Source organism: Balaenoptera borealis (assembly GCF_965194805.1).
Source record: "Balaenoptera borealis genome assembly, chromosome: 7".
Lineage (NCBI taxonomy): Eukaryota > Metazoa > Chordata > Mammalia > Artiodactyla > Balaenopteridae > Balaenoptera > Balaenoptera borealis.
This window is the reverse complement of record NC_138864.1, coordinates 75,659,168-75,677,295: the sequence shown is the minus strand read 5'-3', so window position 1 is coordinate 75,677,295 and position 18,128 is coordinate 75,659,168. Positions and strand designations below refer to the sequence as shown.

General features: G+C 38.2%; 1 protein-coding gene across 3 annotated transcripts in view; it reads right to left on the bottom strand.

Annotated features, from left to right (window-relative positions):
• The window catches only part of LOC309631749 (uncharacterized protein), a 673,620-nt gene that overhangs the window by 526,540 nt on the left and 128,952 nt on the right, over positions 1 to 18,128 (bottom strand). Inside the window, exon 2 of one of the 3 annotated variants that reach the window (XR_014246464.1) lies at positions 3,801 to 13,038. The exons of the other annotated variants lie outside the window; for them this stretch is intronic. The gene's annotated coding sequence lies outside the window, so the exon portion shown is untranslated. Of the gene's footprint in view, positions 1 to 3,800; positions 13,039 to 18,128 lie in introns of those variants that run through there. 3 annotated transcript variants of the gene reach the window in all.

The window sequence follows — 18,128 nt, the reverse complement described above, 5'->3', positions numbered from 1 at the left end:
TAATTTCACATAACAAGTCAGTGGGGGAGAAAAAAGAAAGAATGTAAGAAGGAACTTATTGTTTGCAAGCAGAATTTAAAGAAAGCTTCTAGGTTGGAAAATAAGCCTATTTCTTATCCCCAGGCTATCCAGTTGGCAAAAGATTCCAAAATTAAGAAATAGCCTCAAGCAAAGATCAAATCAAAGGTGTGGGTATAAAACCCTTTCTTTGACCTCAGAAAGATGGAACCTGATAGACTCTCTCAGATAGACAAAGAACTTCTAACAACATTAAGGGCACTGACCCACAACATGCTGACACATAGAAATAGAGATCTGTCTGAAAAAGAATTATGGTGTGCCTTGGTGGGGTTGGGGGTGGGGGGTAAAGCCTGATAAGATTTATAGGAAATGCACAGTTTTTAAGACAGTTGTAGTAGCAAAAGCATCTCCTGCTTGTACTAAAAAGGACTAAGTAATTCAAATGAAAAGGGACTAATGGGCTTCCAGCTTTTTATGGGCAAGAAGCAGGCTGAGAAAACAACTCAGCTACAAACACAGACTATTTCTTGTAAAAAAGAAAAGATCTCACAGGATTGAACCAAGAGCTGAGAACAATAGACTAGGGAATCAATTCACTGGGGTTAACCTAGTCTCTAATCAAGGAACATTCTTGGCTCCTGAAATAGAGAAAATGGGCAACATGTCGTTAGTTAGATTTCAGAATTTCCATGGCTGACTGCTGTGTGTTTCCGTTCTTCACCTTTTTGAATGCAAATGTCTACTGCAGCTATCCTTGTCCAGTCTTACCACTGTATGTTGTGTATAGAGTTAAAAAATACTTATTCTCTTATTCCACATATTTCTGTGTCAAGAAGAGTCATAACCAAGGAGCTGCACTGAACAAATCTCACCTATATCTGGACTTGATTTAGATGTGAAATCCTGGCTTCAAGGATGATATAAGACTTCTGTGGGAGGAGTGAGTGTATTTTCACGTGGAAGAGATGTGAATTATTGTTGCCAGAGAGCAGATTATGGTAGGTTGTAGCAAAGATGGCTACAAAAATTCCTCAAACCTCTGTATGCATGTCCCTTTGTAATGTGACTTTGTTGATCCTCCCAACTAGAGATGGAGTTTATTTTCCCAACCCATGAGTCTGGGCAGGCCTAGTGGGAGCTCCAAATCCTAAGCATCAAGAGATTTTCCAGCTTCTTTTCTTGCCCTCTTGGAATGCTGCCCTGAGATTGCCACAAAGAAGCCCAGTATAGTCAATTAGAGGATAAGAGACCACATGGAGCAGAAATGAGTCATCTCAACTAAGACCCCTAGCCAACCAGCTGATAGCCAGTAGCAACTGCCAGACATGTCAGTGAAGCCACCTTATACTATGTAGTCCCACTAGAAATATAGAATGTAGCCATATGAGTGAACCCAAGAGAGATCAGCAGAAGAACCACCCAGCTGAGCCCAGCCCAAAATATTTACCCACAAAGGGAAAAATGACTATTGCTTCAGGTGGTTTCTTACACAGTAATAAATGATGCAGTGAGTACCATTATTTCCTAATTTTCTAATACACTCCAGATTGTAAATATTCTGTCTTGTTATTACACAATAATGTCAAATAGATGTCTTCTTGTTGTTATTGGAAATAAGGTCCTATAAGAAAGCAAGTACTAAAATGTGTGTTACAGTGATGGCTGACCTGAATGAACACTGCTCACCTTTTAGAAGGGCAAATGTTATTATAATCTAGTATTAAAATAAAGTCCTTTTAGAACTTATCTATGAAACAGAAACAGAATCATGGAGATAGAGAACAGACTGATGGTTGCAAAGGGGGGCGGGGGAGGGATGGATTGGGAGTTTGGGGTTAGCAGATGCAGACTATTATATATAGAATGGATACACAACAAGGTCCTACTGTATAGCACAGGGAACTATATTCAGTATCCTGTAATAAACCATAATGGAAAAGAATATGAAAAAGAATATATGTATAACTGAATCACTTTGCTGTACTGCAGAAATTAACACAACATTGTAAATCAACTATACTTCAATAAAAAAATGCAAATAAATAAATAAATAAATAAAGTCCTTTTAATCCTGAACACAGCTAGCTTTGCTTCCAGGGATGCAAATCAAAAGGAGAGGGAGAATATTCAAATTCAAATCCCTTCTCTCTACAGAGGTGTTGTAGATACTACTCAGGGACATTTAAGTCCAATAAATTCCTTGAACATTGTCTCATGGCCGCTCTTCCTGCCACATGCACCCATGAAAAGGCATAGACACATAAAAGATAAAGTGAGGAGAGGAGTGAGAAAACTGTAGATTAAGGGACAAAGATGAATAACTGTTATAATGACACACTGAACAATCACATTTCTGTAATATATTTTTGTTTGAATTGCTTCCCTGCTAGACCTCCCCTTTGGGAGACGCTGTGTAATTTTTCTGGTTATGTGATAGAAGCAAGATGAAAGATAAGTCACAAGCTCCTGTGGCTTAAAATATAATGGTTGAAAATTGGTGGGTTATTTTTAAAGGTTTTTTTTCCTCCTGTTTGAGAAAGAAAGGCAGAACTATACTCACCAGTCCCACCCCCGTCCTTCTCCAAAATAAAAGGTCAAATTGCCTCTTCTCTGTTTTTAAAGACATTGCTTAAAAAAAAAATTCTGATGCAAATGCATAATGACTGTTAATATAATGGCCTAAATACCACCCTCCTCCACTCCTTCTCTACAATGAAAAGCAAAAGATCTAAAATTTCTTAAAATAAAGTATATTCAGATGCTGAAGAAACCAACTTTAAAAATCATCTATAATTGAGTATCTATAATTGCAAAAACTGTCACTGTAATATCATATACTTCATGGAATAGTCATTTGGATTATGTGATCATTTATTTTAACTCCCACTCTCCTTGGAATAGATAAAATTCAAGAATTTATACATCCAGAATCTCATCTCTTAGGATCACTCATTCTACCAAAGTTAGAACTTATTTAAATATTGATTATAAATTTAAATTAAATTATTCTAAACCTTCTAGATTAATTTAGCCCTGGTAGCACCTCTGTTCAAATATATAAATTATTTGAGGGCTTTTTTCTTAGTATACATGCTAGACATATGCAAAGATTTTTTTTTTCCTTTAATGAAAAGCTAAAATCATAGACTCAGTTCTAAAAAGGGACCATAGTTAAACTTAACTATATATGAGAAAACTAAAGGTCAGAGAGCTAAAATGATATGCCTGAAAATAGCAGGGCTTATTAGTGGTGATGCTTGTTTAAGAATCAGGTTTCCTGGACCCTCAGGCCAGTGATCTCCCCCACTTTACCACGTGGACTCACACAGGGCTTTGGGTCTGCTGTGGATGGGAGGCCCTGGCTTCTCCCAATACTGAATCCAGGAGCTGCCACGCCTAAGCACAGAACTTCGATCATCTTTCGGCCTCAGCCCTATCCCCCCTTTTTTTTTTTTTTTAATAAATTTATTTATTTATTTTTAGTTGTGTTGGATCTTCGTTTCTGTGCGAGGACTTTCTCTAGTTGTGGCGAGCGGGAGCCACTCTTCATTGCGGTGCGCGGACCTCTCACTATCGCGGCCTCTCTTGTTGCGGAGCACAGGCTCCAGACGCGCAGGCTCAGTAATTGTGGCTCACGGGCCCAGCCGCTCCGCGGCACGTGGGATCTTCCCCGACCAGGGCTCGAACCCCTGTCCCCTGCATTGGCAGGCAGATTCTCAACCACTGCGCCACCAGGGAAGCCCCACCCCCCTCCCCCGACTTCTTAATTCAGACTCTGTGGATAAGCAGAGCACCAGCAAGCAATGTTTAAAAGTGCCCCCAGGAGATTCTAATATGCAGCCAGGGTTGAGAACCACTGAAGTAGTTTCTCACCCTCATTCTTTTAAATGGCTTAGGCTACCAGGCTGGCGGTCCCAGCCTCACTTCCCAGTGTTTCTGGCTCTCTTTGGCCCTTCGATACCCTAGACATCAAGAACCTAATTCTGAGAGCCTAGACTCTTGGAAAGGGATAAATAAAAACGAGAAGCTAGAGAATATGAAAGTACATGGTCTCAGCGACATGTTATTGTCAGCAACACGTCTTACACACACATGAGAACTAACACTAGAAAACCATACAAAGAAAACTCAGTTTAGCTATATAAAAGTAGTATTTCCTACAGGCATTAGTTTAAACAGCTAACCAAGTCTGCAATAATATGTATCAGACTGTTGATTGGTTCATTTCATTATATTACTCAACCACTCTCCTAAAGTCATGGTCATCCGTTGAGCAGCTCATGAAATTAGAGGCAGCATGGCTTAAATAGATTCTTAGACATTATGGCAATGGAGAGAAAAAGAGGTAGAAATTTTCATATAAAAAAGGTCTAAATCAGTCAGAATCCAGTTTAGCCAGACCACAACAACTATTAGCAATCCAAACGTCAATTTAATCAACTGACCCTCAATTCCAAACAAGGCCTCAAGAAGCAAAGCTAAATCTGGGTTATTCTGAACCTCAGAGGTGAAAAAGATAAAATTTACTTGTTGGAATAAGATTATAAGCAAGGATGGCTTCCTTGTCTCTTGCAACTCTTGCAGCCATGGTGGATTAACTGAAAATCCTGTGGACTGAGCCGGCAGGACATTGACACTTCCAGGGGAAGCATGAACATAGCTCGGCCAGCAGCAGTGCCACGTGCTTCAGCCTGCCTCCTTGCACAGGTAGAACTGACTTGGGTCAAATATTAATTAAAATCATATTTAATACTAAATATCAGATATTCTAAATCTGAACGACCTAATCAAGAAAGGCCATATCTATGAAGTTGCTTGACTCAGAAGAGTCCAATACTCCAGAAACAAGCATGTTCCTTAAGCCTTAAACAGGTCTAAAAAAGAAAAAGTTAAAGTTTGTCTGGTTTTATCTTAATGTTCTCGCTGAAGGCATATTTTATGGAACTGATTGTTTTGTTTTTCTGCCTCTGTCACCAATTCTTCTCCACTACATTAAATCCCACACTTGGCAAACACGAGTTAATTAAGCATTATATTACTGAGTATCAATATAAACGTTTCAGCTGCTCCTCCTAAACCTCTATGGCATAATTACTATGGCCCTGAAGGAGAAATGAATTTACATTGTTAACAGAAATACTTAGAAACAAACATATTTAAATGGTTAACCATCAGTACTAAAAGAACAAATTAAAGGAAGCAATAGCTAAATCATAACATTAACATTTAGATGGTCCAGCGAGGTAATGTGAAAAGAGAATACTATGTCTTGCCATTTCAGTCATACTGAAAGAGCTTTTCAAATAACCTCATTTGCTTTCACTCCAAGAACCATATACGAGTGTTGTCAACATTACTCTTTACCTTCTTCCAGGCTAATCATGAATATCATCAAGAAAGCATTTCTTCCAGCTCATCAAGCTCCCGCCCTTCAATAGATGAAGACAACTTCACAAGCATCAACAAACAGAGCCAATATAAAATAATATCAGGGTTGAAATTACAGGGCTGCAAGTGACTTTCAGCTATTATACGGGGCATTCTCCTCCTCTGATATAATCATTTAAACCAGTGGTTCTCAACTTTGGCTGCACATTGAAATCATCTGAGAAGCTTTTTAAAATTCTGCTGCCCAGCCCTAAACCCCAGAAATTCTAATTTAATTGGTCTGGAGTACAGCCCGAATGTCAAGTGGTTTAAAAGCTCTCCGGTGATTTTAATGTGCAGCCAAGTGTCAAAGCCCATCAAACAAAGACCACCAAGAAAACACCTGTAGTCAATCAAGAAAAGTCAGGTTTACTTAGCTTGCTGCTGTATGGGAGACCCTTATGAAAATCTCGGGAATTTGGAAGAGCTTCAAACTGGGTGATTTTAAGGAAAGCTGAGGGAAGCAGGAGACCATTCTGGATTGGATGACATCAAGAAATGGGGGAAATTCAGTGATTCGGTATCTCAATTATCTTCATCCAACAGGCAGAAAGATTAGAGCTGAGCCATCATTGCTAAAGAATCGAGATCACTCAGAAGGCAAGGTTCTTAGCAATGAGAGCAGGGTGTTAATCATTTTCAGGGTTAAGGTGTTGGCCTACTCATTGCCCCGTTCTAAACATGGTGTATTTATGTTTTTTGGCAAACACTGTGGTCTGGTTTTTCAGTAAGGCCAATTTTCCCTTTCTCTGTTTATTTAATAGGACCTGTTTTCATATTCTCACAAGGTTGAAAACCACTGATTTAAACAAACTTAAAAGCCCAGCTGAATATGAGTCTATCTGGTTGTAATATCTGTCATTCTTTTGAGTTCCAGGGTTAAAATTAGCTGATCTAGTTTATTAAACGTGCATTTGATTGCTCCCCAATTTTTCCAAGTAAAACCTTCCCAAAGCTGGACCTCCCCAGATAATACTCTGTTCCCATTCCCTAGATAAAGTATCCAGTTATGATCACAAGTTTAATTTGCAAAAGAATGCATGCTACATTCTAAAGAAAAATCTTATATGGAATAGCCCATTTTGATAGCATCACCATTAAAACACTAGTTCTGCTGTATTACAAAGTCATGTTCTATTTATTCTATTTCAGTGGAAGCCAATGTTAATTTTTCACAATTACTAACTCAGCGCTACCTTGGTATGGCACTACACATGAAGGATAGGGATTCTTTACAGAAGTGCTTTTCACACTATTTTGATGATTCACCTAATGTTCTGTTTATAAGAAATCAGAATAGTGACAACCATTTATGCTTTAAGCCAAGAATGAGTATATATGAATATATATATGAATACTTATACTTATATATATGAATACTTATATATGTGAATACTTATTCATATATATATGAATATATATATGAATACTTCTATTGTATTCAATAGAAATTGGGGTTATTTAACTCTTCTTGGGTAATATGGAATATTTACTTTCTCTCTTGGGAAACCCATGTAACCATAAACTAGATTTCATGTCTCTCTGAAAATAAGGCTGTTTCACTCTGTTTTACATGTATCAGTAGAGGAAGTCACATTATAAGAGTCAGAAAATATATTAACCTCTGATGGTATATCCAGAGTGTCAGTTACTCATAGGAAATTCCACTCAGGGCCACCTAATATCATCCATATTATCTACTCCTCTAAGCTACACAGAGATGGGATAAAAGTTTTCCTCACCTAGACTGAGTTATTTCTACTGCTGGATCCTAAGGGAGCCTGGAAACGGCACCATTGTTTCCCTACTTGAGCTCTGAACCAGCTAAGAAAACCAAAAATTAAGGCAGAAAGATATTTAAAACCTTTATAACCAAACGATGCCATGTCACAGGTTGAATTCTCCAAGTGCAGACACTGAGATAGAATTTGAGTTCAAGGTGTATATAAGGGATTAAAGGAAGGGGAGGAAGCAGGATTGAGCAGAGGAAAAAGTCACACTGTGATGCAGACCCAAAGAAAATGTGGCCAACCTGGCAGGAAACTGTGGAGTAAACATTGCCCATGAGAGTCATCCCAGAGTGGGTTGAAAGATCTGGGTCTTTAAACGCCCTCCTAGCTCACTCACCAAATGTGGGCTTCCCTGGGAAGAGCATGGCTGTGAGCAAGGCATCTGGCTCCACGCAGCTGAGGCAGACCCTAAAAGAACAGGCAGCTGGAGGCACTCTGCCCATTGCCCCCTTCACAGCTGGACAGCAAGTCCTTCCTCGCAGGGGCTCTGGGGAGCACATCTTCATGTCTACCCCAGACCAAGTTGGAGAGCGTGGCTAAGACACTTAGCAACAATAGACTTCCCAATAGGACATCCAGACACAGACAGCACTAACTAATCACAGACCTCGTTTACAGAATGAAAACTGAGAACTCCTAGTACAGAGATACTGACCCAGAATATGCAATTTTCACTAGCAGCTGGCCTTTAAAGAAGAAATAAAGGAAGAGACTGAGCTTTGTATGCCCATCTCTGCTCCCACATTCACCAAAAAAGAGGGAGTTGGGAACGGAGATATAGAGACAGGCCAGAGATGATGTCCTAATGGTGACCCTCCACACGAAAGGAGGTGAGCAGTCCCCTCTGTCCTCCCCCAGTCGAGTCACAGAATTTGACAGTCAGTTAAAGGCAGTACAGCTAGGCTTATTAAACTTTTTAGGTCTCTGGATTATAATAATAACTCAAAACGCTCATGTATATAGTAATCATTATTCTCCATACTTACATTATTCCATTTGAAAGGTTGGTGACTGGGGAGTTGGTTTGTTTAGTTGTTTGAGGAATTGGAGTTTGAATGTTTATTCTTGTAGTTGCATGTAAAAGAACAGGTTTATTTACCAAGTCCTAAATAACATTAATATTTTTTTAGATTTTCTGTACTCTTTTCTGTGTTAATGCAAAAGTCACAGAGGAAATTTTAATCACTCAGTGACAAAGTGATATATGCTGCAAGTGGCAATTCCCAGCAGCCAGACTGCTTACCCTCATTCCCCTTTCAGGCACGCACCTCTTGACACTAACAGCATGATGCCACAGAAGGGAGGCTGCCTTGTTAGCTACTTAGGATAGAAAGCACAGAGGAACTCGGATCCGGAAGTCCCAGTAAGACCCAGAGAGCACAGGAAGCAAATGCAACCATGGAGACCCCACTTCTTCAGCAAAATGTTGAGGGTAACTCCAGCCGTGACCACAAGGTGCAAACCACAGATTTTTATGGCAGGAGCATTGATCTGTCAAAGGCATGTCAGTCTTTTCTTAGCCAGCCAGCCAGTTTCTTTTATGTAGTTGGCTAGTCCTTCCTCTATGAGAATATGATAATGAAATGTTGCTAAGGAATTTTATTTTTAAAACAACGGTCACCTGTTTCATCAGGTAGATTTGATGTCACGGAGATTTACTCCTGACAAGATTATACGACAGGCCGCTCATTTCTACTCCAGCAACTGAGACAAGACAGTCTTTGAGAACTCATTCTAGACTGATGATTGAAAGACCACCCTAAGACCATTTCCTAAAACCAGCCATCTGGAATAGCTGCCTGAAATAGGTAGAGCCTAGCCAAGTTAAGGAAAACACAGATCTAAGTTGATCTGCCTGAGTTTTCCTGAACCTACACTTTGAACAGTGTTTTACGATGTGTGGTCCTATGACCACCTACTACGCAAACACTCCAAGAAGTTGATAAGAATGTGGATGGCTAGAGACACCACACCTAGTGAAGGAGACTATGGGGTGTGACCCAAGAGGCTGCATGTTCAACAAGTTCACCAGGTGATTCTAATGCACACTAGGGTTTGAGAAACCCTGTTAGAAATTTAACTCTGGAACAAGGTCAGAGACATAGTCCAGAATTCAAGCTCAAAGGAAAAATTCTACAAAATTCATTTGACCTTTATTTGGGAAGAGTATTTTTCACAAGAGAAAACTACAACTCTTATTCATTCAGTAAATATCTTATGCTCCTGCCACATCCAGACCCTGTGCTAAATACAGTAGATTCGAAATAAAATGCATAGAATATTATAAGAATGGGTCTAGTAGTGCCACACATTATAACTCCTTTCACACTGAATTCAGATCTTACAATATGCATATCACTAGGAATTAAAACGAGAATTCAGAAAAGAATTAAACTTCTGCTCAAGTGGAGCTATCCTAAGAAAAGACAAACATTAAAAAGTGTACATAGGGTATGATTACATCAATCTAGTTCTCTTCAGGGAAAAGAGCGGTGTGGAGGGTGGAGAGACAAGCACATGACTATTTTAAAATAAAAAGATCTCTTAAAATAAGAGATCAGAGCTTAGAGATGATTCCCATCCCAACTGGAGTCAGTTCTTTATACTAGAATCAGAGAGTCGATGAACTTTTGATCTGTCCCTTCTTTCTTTGGAAGCGTAGATCTAAAAGCTGTTATCAAACAAGACTATGAAGACAGGATAAAAGGATAATATATGAATTATGATTGATTTTCCATAAAGTATCCACGAACTCAGCTGAAACATTAAAACTGCTCCACACATACCACCTGCTATGGTCTGAGTGTTTGTGTCCCCCCCAAATTCATATGTTGAGATCCTAATGCCCATTGTGATGGTATTAGCAGACGAGGCCTTTGGGAGGTGATTAGGTCATGAGGGCAGGGCCCTCATAAATGAAATTAATACCCGTATATAAGAGACCCCAGAGACCTCCCTTGCCTCCTGCCACCATGTGAGGACACAAGAAGGCTCTGAGCTAGGAAGAGGCCCCTCACTCGATCACACTGGCACCTTGATCTTGGACTTTCCAAACTCCAGAACTGTGAGAAATAAATTTCTGTTGTTTATAAGCCTCCCAGCCTATGGTATTTTGTTATATCAGCCCAAAAGGACTAAGACATTACCAGAACAGACTAGAAAATTCCTCCTTGCTTGCTACAATAAGCTAAACTTGCTCAAGATTGAGCACACGAGAGTTTCTATAAAGCTTTATGCAAACATGGTTATGCTATGAGAAACAACTTAAATATAGCTCCATTTGACCCTCATAGCTTTTGTTTACAAAAAGATTTTACAAAGTATTTGTATTTATAAACTTTGTCCTATGATCAAATAAAATCTAATTAGATGGTTTTATCAACATCTCGCCAAAGTCAAAATAAAGAAAAGCATGCAATGAAGAAAACTGGAAAGAATATATTATGTTAAAATTAAATGGTGGAACTATGGTTGATTTTCCTGCATTTCCCGGACGTTTAAAAATGAGAATGTATTACTTTTTAATGAAAACATTTAAAATTAATTTCTTAGGGAGTTTTTTATGACAATAGAATTTTTTAAGTAAAAATAAGTCTACAAGTTACTGCTGTCAAACCTGAGTTTGTGGGCCTGACGCACAGTGAGGCCAAACCAACCAAAATGTCGGAGTTTGGAGCAGAGAAAGGTTTATTAGTTGAGGAGGTACCAACCCAGAAGATGGGTGACATAGACTCTTCTGAAATCCATCTTGCTGGCTGGCCGGGGTGCAAGGTTTTTAAAAACAAAAAAGGTAAAGGGGAGGGTGTCTTTGTGGTCTTAGCTTCCTGATAAGACCTCATTTGCAGACAACCCAGCACCATCTTGTGCCGATGCATCATTGGTGATTGTGATTGATCTGTGTGTTCCCGCAAAGCAAACTAGTAAATCATGGTCTTGTGATCCCTCCCTTCTTTCTAGGAGAGAGCAAAAGCAACGGTTGAGGCATTTTATTATTTACTTAGAGCCTTCGTAATGGTTCAGGAGTTTCAGTTCTTAATTGATTCTCCCAGTGCCATCAATTTTAAGTGGCTTGGGGCCAGCTGGTTGAAACCACAGGACATTATCTCAACAGTTTGGGGTCATAAACCAAGACATTAGTTTAAGCTAACAATCATGAAAAAGATTGTGCTGGGTTTGCTTTTCCTTTGTTTCTGTGTTCCCTCACTTTCCTAGTTAGTAACTATTTGAATCTGCTCTTTGGAACTCCGGTAACATCTAGGAGACTAAAGCCTTTTTTACAAACAAGAGGCAGGCAGAGGACATGGCATGTGGAGTGGGGGGGACCCCCATAGGGTCCTGATCAGTTACATTAAGAGTCTTCAGTGGTCATTGTTTCTTTTTACCTTTATTCCCTTTCTTCTTTTCTAAAAATGTGTTTTAACCTGCAGGCCAGATCGTCTCTATTCTTTATTTTCTAACATTTATAAGCCTCAACATTTTTGCTATAAGACAAAGTTCTGACTTTCCTTTTTCTTTTTTATTACAAGCCCATAAATTCTAACCACAGCTGTCCAGTCCACCTCCCATTATTCTCAATAATCTTGACTAACTGACTTTGAAAGCATATTGCTTTAGCACATTAACTTTCGCTGGGGCACCTTCTATCCACACCTGACTCTCCTACCCTGCAATTTTACATCTATTCTAACTAACAGTTTTCTAGGTAATAAATTATACATGACATCTGTCTTGTCCTAGTTTTTAAAATCCCTGTAGCCTCCTAAAAGTCTTTTTTAATGTCCTTATCCTCAAGTCCAGTCCATCTCTGGTATTTCCTTTATGTGATAATTTTCTGATTATCTTTTCTTTAGTCTTTGCCTTTATGCCCTACTCCACTACCTTCATCAGCATTTCTTTCCAGTAGCTTTTTTTTTTTTAATCCCTTTTTTGTTTCTTAAATTCTTCTTCTTTGTGGCTCACTCCACCAAGCCTTGGGCTAGTGAAATGTGAACGCTTCTAATTCACCAAAATTGCAACCCTTCTACTTACTTAAAATTTTAAATTTAAATTCCCTGGTGGCACAGTGGATAAGACTCCGAGCTCCCAATGCAGGGGGCCCAGGTTCGATCCCTGGTCAGGGAACTAGATCCCACATGCATGCCACAACTAAGAGTTCTCATGCCACAACTAAGGAGCCCACATGCTGCAACTAAGGAGCCAGAATCTGCCATGCATCACACCCAGTTCCTGCCAGGAATAAAGGACCACTCCCACCAAGTCCCTCAGAATGTTGCCTTGATTGGAACATGCCATATTGTCATTTCTTGTTTTTTTTCATTTATTTTTCCCTCTAAACCTTGAAATACAAATGGAGGAGAAAGGGTTCCTATTCGTGCCTGTAACATCAGTATTTATCACAGCAACTAGCACGGGGCAAATGCTGAATAATTATCTATTAGATAGATACAGGATCCACTTTTCACAACACATGAATTCAGAAGCAGGGATGGGAACCCAGATGTCTTCGACTAAGCCAAACATAAAGAGATTTGATAAAATGTAAAACACAAAAGCATACAAAAAAACAAGCCCAATTTTTTTTACTATTAAATTCAACAGACATCAAATTACTCATTCAAAATGCTATAAGAGTTTCTAACCACTTACTTTCGATTTTTGTACTTATCATGGGCTAATGAGTTTGCCATCCGGAGATCACACTTTGAGTAGCGCTGCACTGAGGCACAGGACAGCCAGGACCTGCTCAGCATCCATCCATGAAATTCAGGCGGTGAACACCTCATGGGGTGACCTTCAACCACTAGGAGATAAGAGCTGACAGATAAGGTCCTGAGACAGGTCGTGCGTCTCTTCCAATGGTCCCATGGGATGGAGCAACAGCCACCCACAGCCATGGCTCACTTTATAGTGCATCTTCCTTCCTGCTTTGCTGACCCTGTACCTGCCAATTCTACTCCCTAGGATAATGATCCCCAATAAAGCACTCACTTTAGCTTTTACCTGAAAATCTGCTTTCTGGGAAGCCCAGAAAACAAAAGTCAACATACTCTTTGCAACTCACCTGAAGTCAGGGGGAAACACAGGGCACAGAACGTGCAAAATTCATTATCCTCCCTCTAATGCTGCACGTAGCTGCGCTTCTATTGGTTTCCTCTTTCCCTACCTTTCGGTCGGCCTGCTGCAGCTGCTACAGATTTAATCACCCAGCCTGTGAGAAATCCCTCTACTCAACCTCAAGTCCAAGCACTATGTTTTCTTCGTCCTGAGATAAACCATTCAGTCACAGGCAAGGCTCATTTGATCCCTACAATTGACCCTTAAAATTGGCTAGTGTGGTGAATAGGACATTTATCGTAATCCTTGTGGATGAGGAAACTGAGAAACAGAAAGGGTAAGTGATTTGTCCATGGACAGTCAATAATTTTGTGACAGAGTGATGAATAAAGCTCAATTACACTGTTTCCTTTTCATGTGTTTTTACATCACTTTATATTCTGACAAGAGCAGGCAGATCTTCCTGGCCAAGGTGGCCAAGTGGCTAATATTTCAACAGATAAACGAATATGCTGGTAAAAATATCAGTTACTTGCAGAGAGAGGTCATGAATTCCCCCTTAGAGAATGCATTACTTTGAACACAGTCGGTACCCCATAAATGTATGATAAATGAAAGAATAAATGTATAATCAATCTAAACTTGGTATTTTTACAATCTACAAGGCTTTAAAATTATTCTGCTAGAATAAAATCACACACAGATTTCAAGCATACAGACACCTAGAATCCCCTGGATCAAAGGAGATTGTTTTAATTTAAAGAAAGTGCAAAGTTTAAAACACACACATACACACACACACACACATACACACACACACAAATTCCCTCAGTCAACAATCAACATGACGGGTAGATTGGACTCATTTCAGAATAATGGTACAAACCTACAAAGTAAATTTCACACTAAATCTCCATCAGTACATGTGCATTCATTATAAGTAAATGTATCAAAAAGCCTGAAGGCTTGAGAAATGCCATCTGTAAAAATTATCTAACACTGGCCTTTTAAAGTCTTCTGGAAATTCTGAGTATGCAATTGACACCAGAATACATAAGCAAACAGTGCAAGCATGTATGCATCCAAATTGGGAGCATAACTAATCATCTAGTGAGTAGATGAAAATGTCATTCCCTAGGATAAGTACAGTTTCATGGGCAATTGATAGTGTATGCCAGCTCTATGAATGCATTTTCAGATGGTGACTTGAAGGACCCTGAAACTATAAAGGCAAAGACCATAATGCTGCTTGAACCAGAGTGCGATCATTCTGACTTGAAATTACTTGAAAGGAAAAGTGATATTACATACCAAATAAGTAAAAGGAAAAAATATATACATAGAAGTTAAAATCTTGCTAGGAAAACAATAGGTGAAGTTGTACAGAATTATAGCAAACCCTCCAAACCTGCACTGTCCAATACTGTAGGTACCAGTCTCCTGTGGGTATTGAGATATGGTTGTGCAACTGAGAACTTAATGTTTCATTTTATTTAATTTTAATTAATGTAAAGTTACATTTAATTCTAATTAACTTTAAATTACATTAAATTTAATTAATTTAATTTGAATTTTAAAAACCAATTCTCAATACAGTTATTAGAAAATTTTATATGTATTTGGAACAACTTTGGTGTGTGAATTTATTTTTTCAACTAGAAATTCCATGAAACCTAAATAAGTATTCAGTGTTTTTCTGGTGAAAATTTAGTGTCCAAACGAAGGTTTGCTGATCCACTCAGTTGTTAGCTACTTGCAGAACACATCAAAGGCAAGTAAATAATTAAGTTTCTCAAGCACAGCATACCCTACTAAGTACTTCCTTAGATTCAGAAATAACTAAAACCATGACAATTAAATACCAACTGCATAAAAATTTCCCCCTCAAAAATAATAAAACAGTGCAGATAAACAAGAAAATGTCTTGAAAGAAACTAGCTATATCTTTCATTGTCTTGGATTAGATATCAGAATGAGTATCAAAATATCAAGAAATTACCAGGGTTTTCAATATTATTAAGTCACACAATTAAATTGGACATGAGTTCAAAATGCAGCAAGCCAAGTCATAATGATAGAGCAGTCAACCACACCATTACTCAAAACCTTAAAACACGTTACCAGGACTGGAGATGGAGATACTGGTTGAGAATGGGTGAAAAAATACCCACTTGGTGTTACAGATCAAAAGATACATATTCAAACAAACATTTTTTTTAAGATTCCACTTTAAATATTTCTCAAAACTAACTATTTGTAGGATAATACACAAAATTCTAGACTTAATTGCTAACTACATTGCAGTAGATGGCAACTACCACAAAGTTTGAAAGAAAAATTAGGTTAAAGTGTTGTCCAGAACATATAACCTAGCTTCATATACACCATCATAAATAAACATGATTTGGAATGTTCTTTGAGTGCAGGTAGTAGGGCACTAAGCATAATTAAATCCACATATTTTGAGCATCATTATGAAAGTTTAGAAGCAAAATCTTTATACAGAAGAGCCGCATACCCAAGCTGAAATAATGCGTTCAATTCTGTTTGCTATTGACACGTCAAGACAGATATAAGAAACCAAAAAGAGATGAGAAGTTCAACCAACATAGCCAAAACTAGAGGGAAAAATCAGAGATTAGGCACCTCCAGGTAAAAAGGTAAGAGATGATTAGAATGTTTCAGTCTATTTGTAAAATACTAATAAACAACAGAAACAGTAAACACCATTTTGTTTAAAAAATACATTTTAAGCCAATTAGATAATTCATTCATTCAATAAATATTTACCAAGGACCCACTTCATCTTAGACACTGTAAAAGGCAGGCTCCAGCACAGAGATGAGAAAGGCAAAGCAACTGCCTTCAAAACGGCCACAGTATGGGAAGAACAACATAACAATTACAACAGAATGCAGTAAATATTTTAATATAAAGCATGGCCATCTTGTCTGGAAACAGATATTATTTTATATGTATATGAATATTTTATTGATAAATGTTTATGTATATTGCCTGTGTTTGCAGACTTTAAGGCCACCCTTGTATATGTACTAGGTGCTATGGGACCATTAGGAAGGATGTTCACAGCTCTTGAGGAGGGAAAAAGGGAAAATGTCAGGGAATATTTTACAAAGGATATAATGCTTGAACTCAAGGATGATAGAGGGATTTGGAAAATAGACAATGGAGGGAACATTTCCTGATTGAAAGGACGATATAACGACAGAGATAAAAGAATGTACCAAGCATCTGGGAACTGGCTAGAAGTTATATTCTGTATAGCCTGAGCAAAGACTGGGTACACTGACATTTCCTGCCTGCTGTCTTTAGTAGAATCACCGTTTCTTTTTCTGTGCAATTTTGTTCCAATTAACTTAAAGGTGTAAAAAATTTAGAAAATAATGAAATAAAGAAAAACATTAATTACCCATATTTCTACCACCCAGAAATAATCACTTTTGGTTACCTTTCTATGAATATAAATATTTTTATGGATGGATGGAGATATATATATATATAAAGCCCACTAAAATTAATGGCTAACATTTATGTCATCCTTACCTATGCCAGGCCCTATTCCAAGCACTTTACATGTATTTATTCAATCAACCTTATGAAATAGGTTTCATTACCCATTTTATAAAGGAGAATAACAGTGAATTTAGGTAACTTTCCCAAGATTCCACAACCAGTATTTGGCAGAGACCCTGTTAGAAGTCTACCAAACTCAGGAGTCTTATTTTATCTCTTGCTTCCCTCAGATCTGTGTGCTTCAGGCACATTTACCTTCTTTTCATTCCTGGATTATCCCCAGTACATTTCCACCCCAGAATCTTAGAACATGCTGTGTCCTCAGCCTAGACAGTTTTTTAAACAGATCATAGAAATCAATATCCTGAGCTTTAATATCATACGGACTTAGATTTATATCTCAGTCCAGCTATCTACTAGTTTATATATGATCGTGATGGTCAGTTTTATGTGTCAACTGAGCCAGATTAAATCAAACTAGGGGTTGCTGTGAAAGTATACTGTAGATGTGATTAAAGTCTATAATCAGTTTACTTTAATAAAGAAGATTATTCTAGATAATCTCAGTGATCCAGCTTCAACTAATTGAAAAGCCTTAAGAGCAGAACTGAGGTTTCCCCAAGGAACAAGAAATTCTGCTTATGGACTGCAGCTTCAGCCAATGCCCAAAAGTTCTGGCCTGTCCTTCCTGATGGTCTCCCTACAGAGATTTAGGACTTGCCTTGCCAATCCCTGCAATCTATCTATCTAATCTGTATATGAATACACATGTATATACACACATATAAATCCTATTGGATCTGTTTCTCTGATGAAATTCTGATCTGAGACAAATTGTCTCTCTGGGTCTCAATTTCCTCATGTGGGAAATGGGGATAGAGTTAGTACATAGCTCATATAGTGCCTGTAAGAACTGAATGAAATACTATGTTTAAACACTTAGCACAGTGCCTGACCTGTGATAAATTAATTTTTCATCAATGTTGCCATCAAATGTGTACTAATATTTGTAAACAGAGTCCATATCAAATAATAAGCTTTAATTTTCTTTTCATTTGAACTGAGGCAACTCCGTTAAATATTAATAAGACATTTATCATCAAGACTTTGCCATGCAACAGAGCACGATTCAATTCTATTCTCATGGATAAAAAGAACAAATGTCCATCAGAGTGGAATGGAAAAATTATGAAACTACTCCATTGGTACAGTTGGAAAATGGAATACAATACAGCAATGAGAACAAATTACTACCGACAACAAGTTGGATGAATTGTGCATACTGAGTGAGAGAGTCACAAC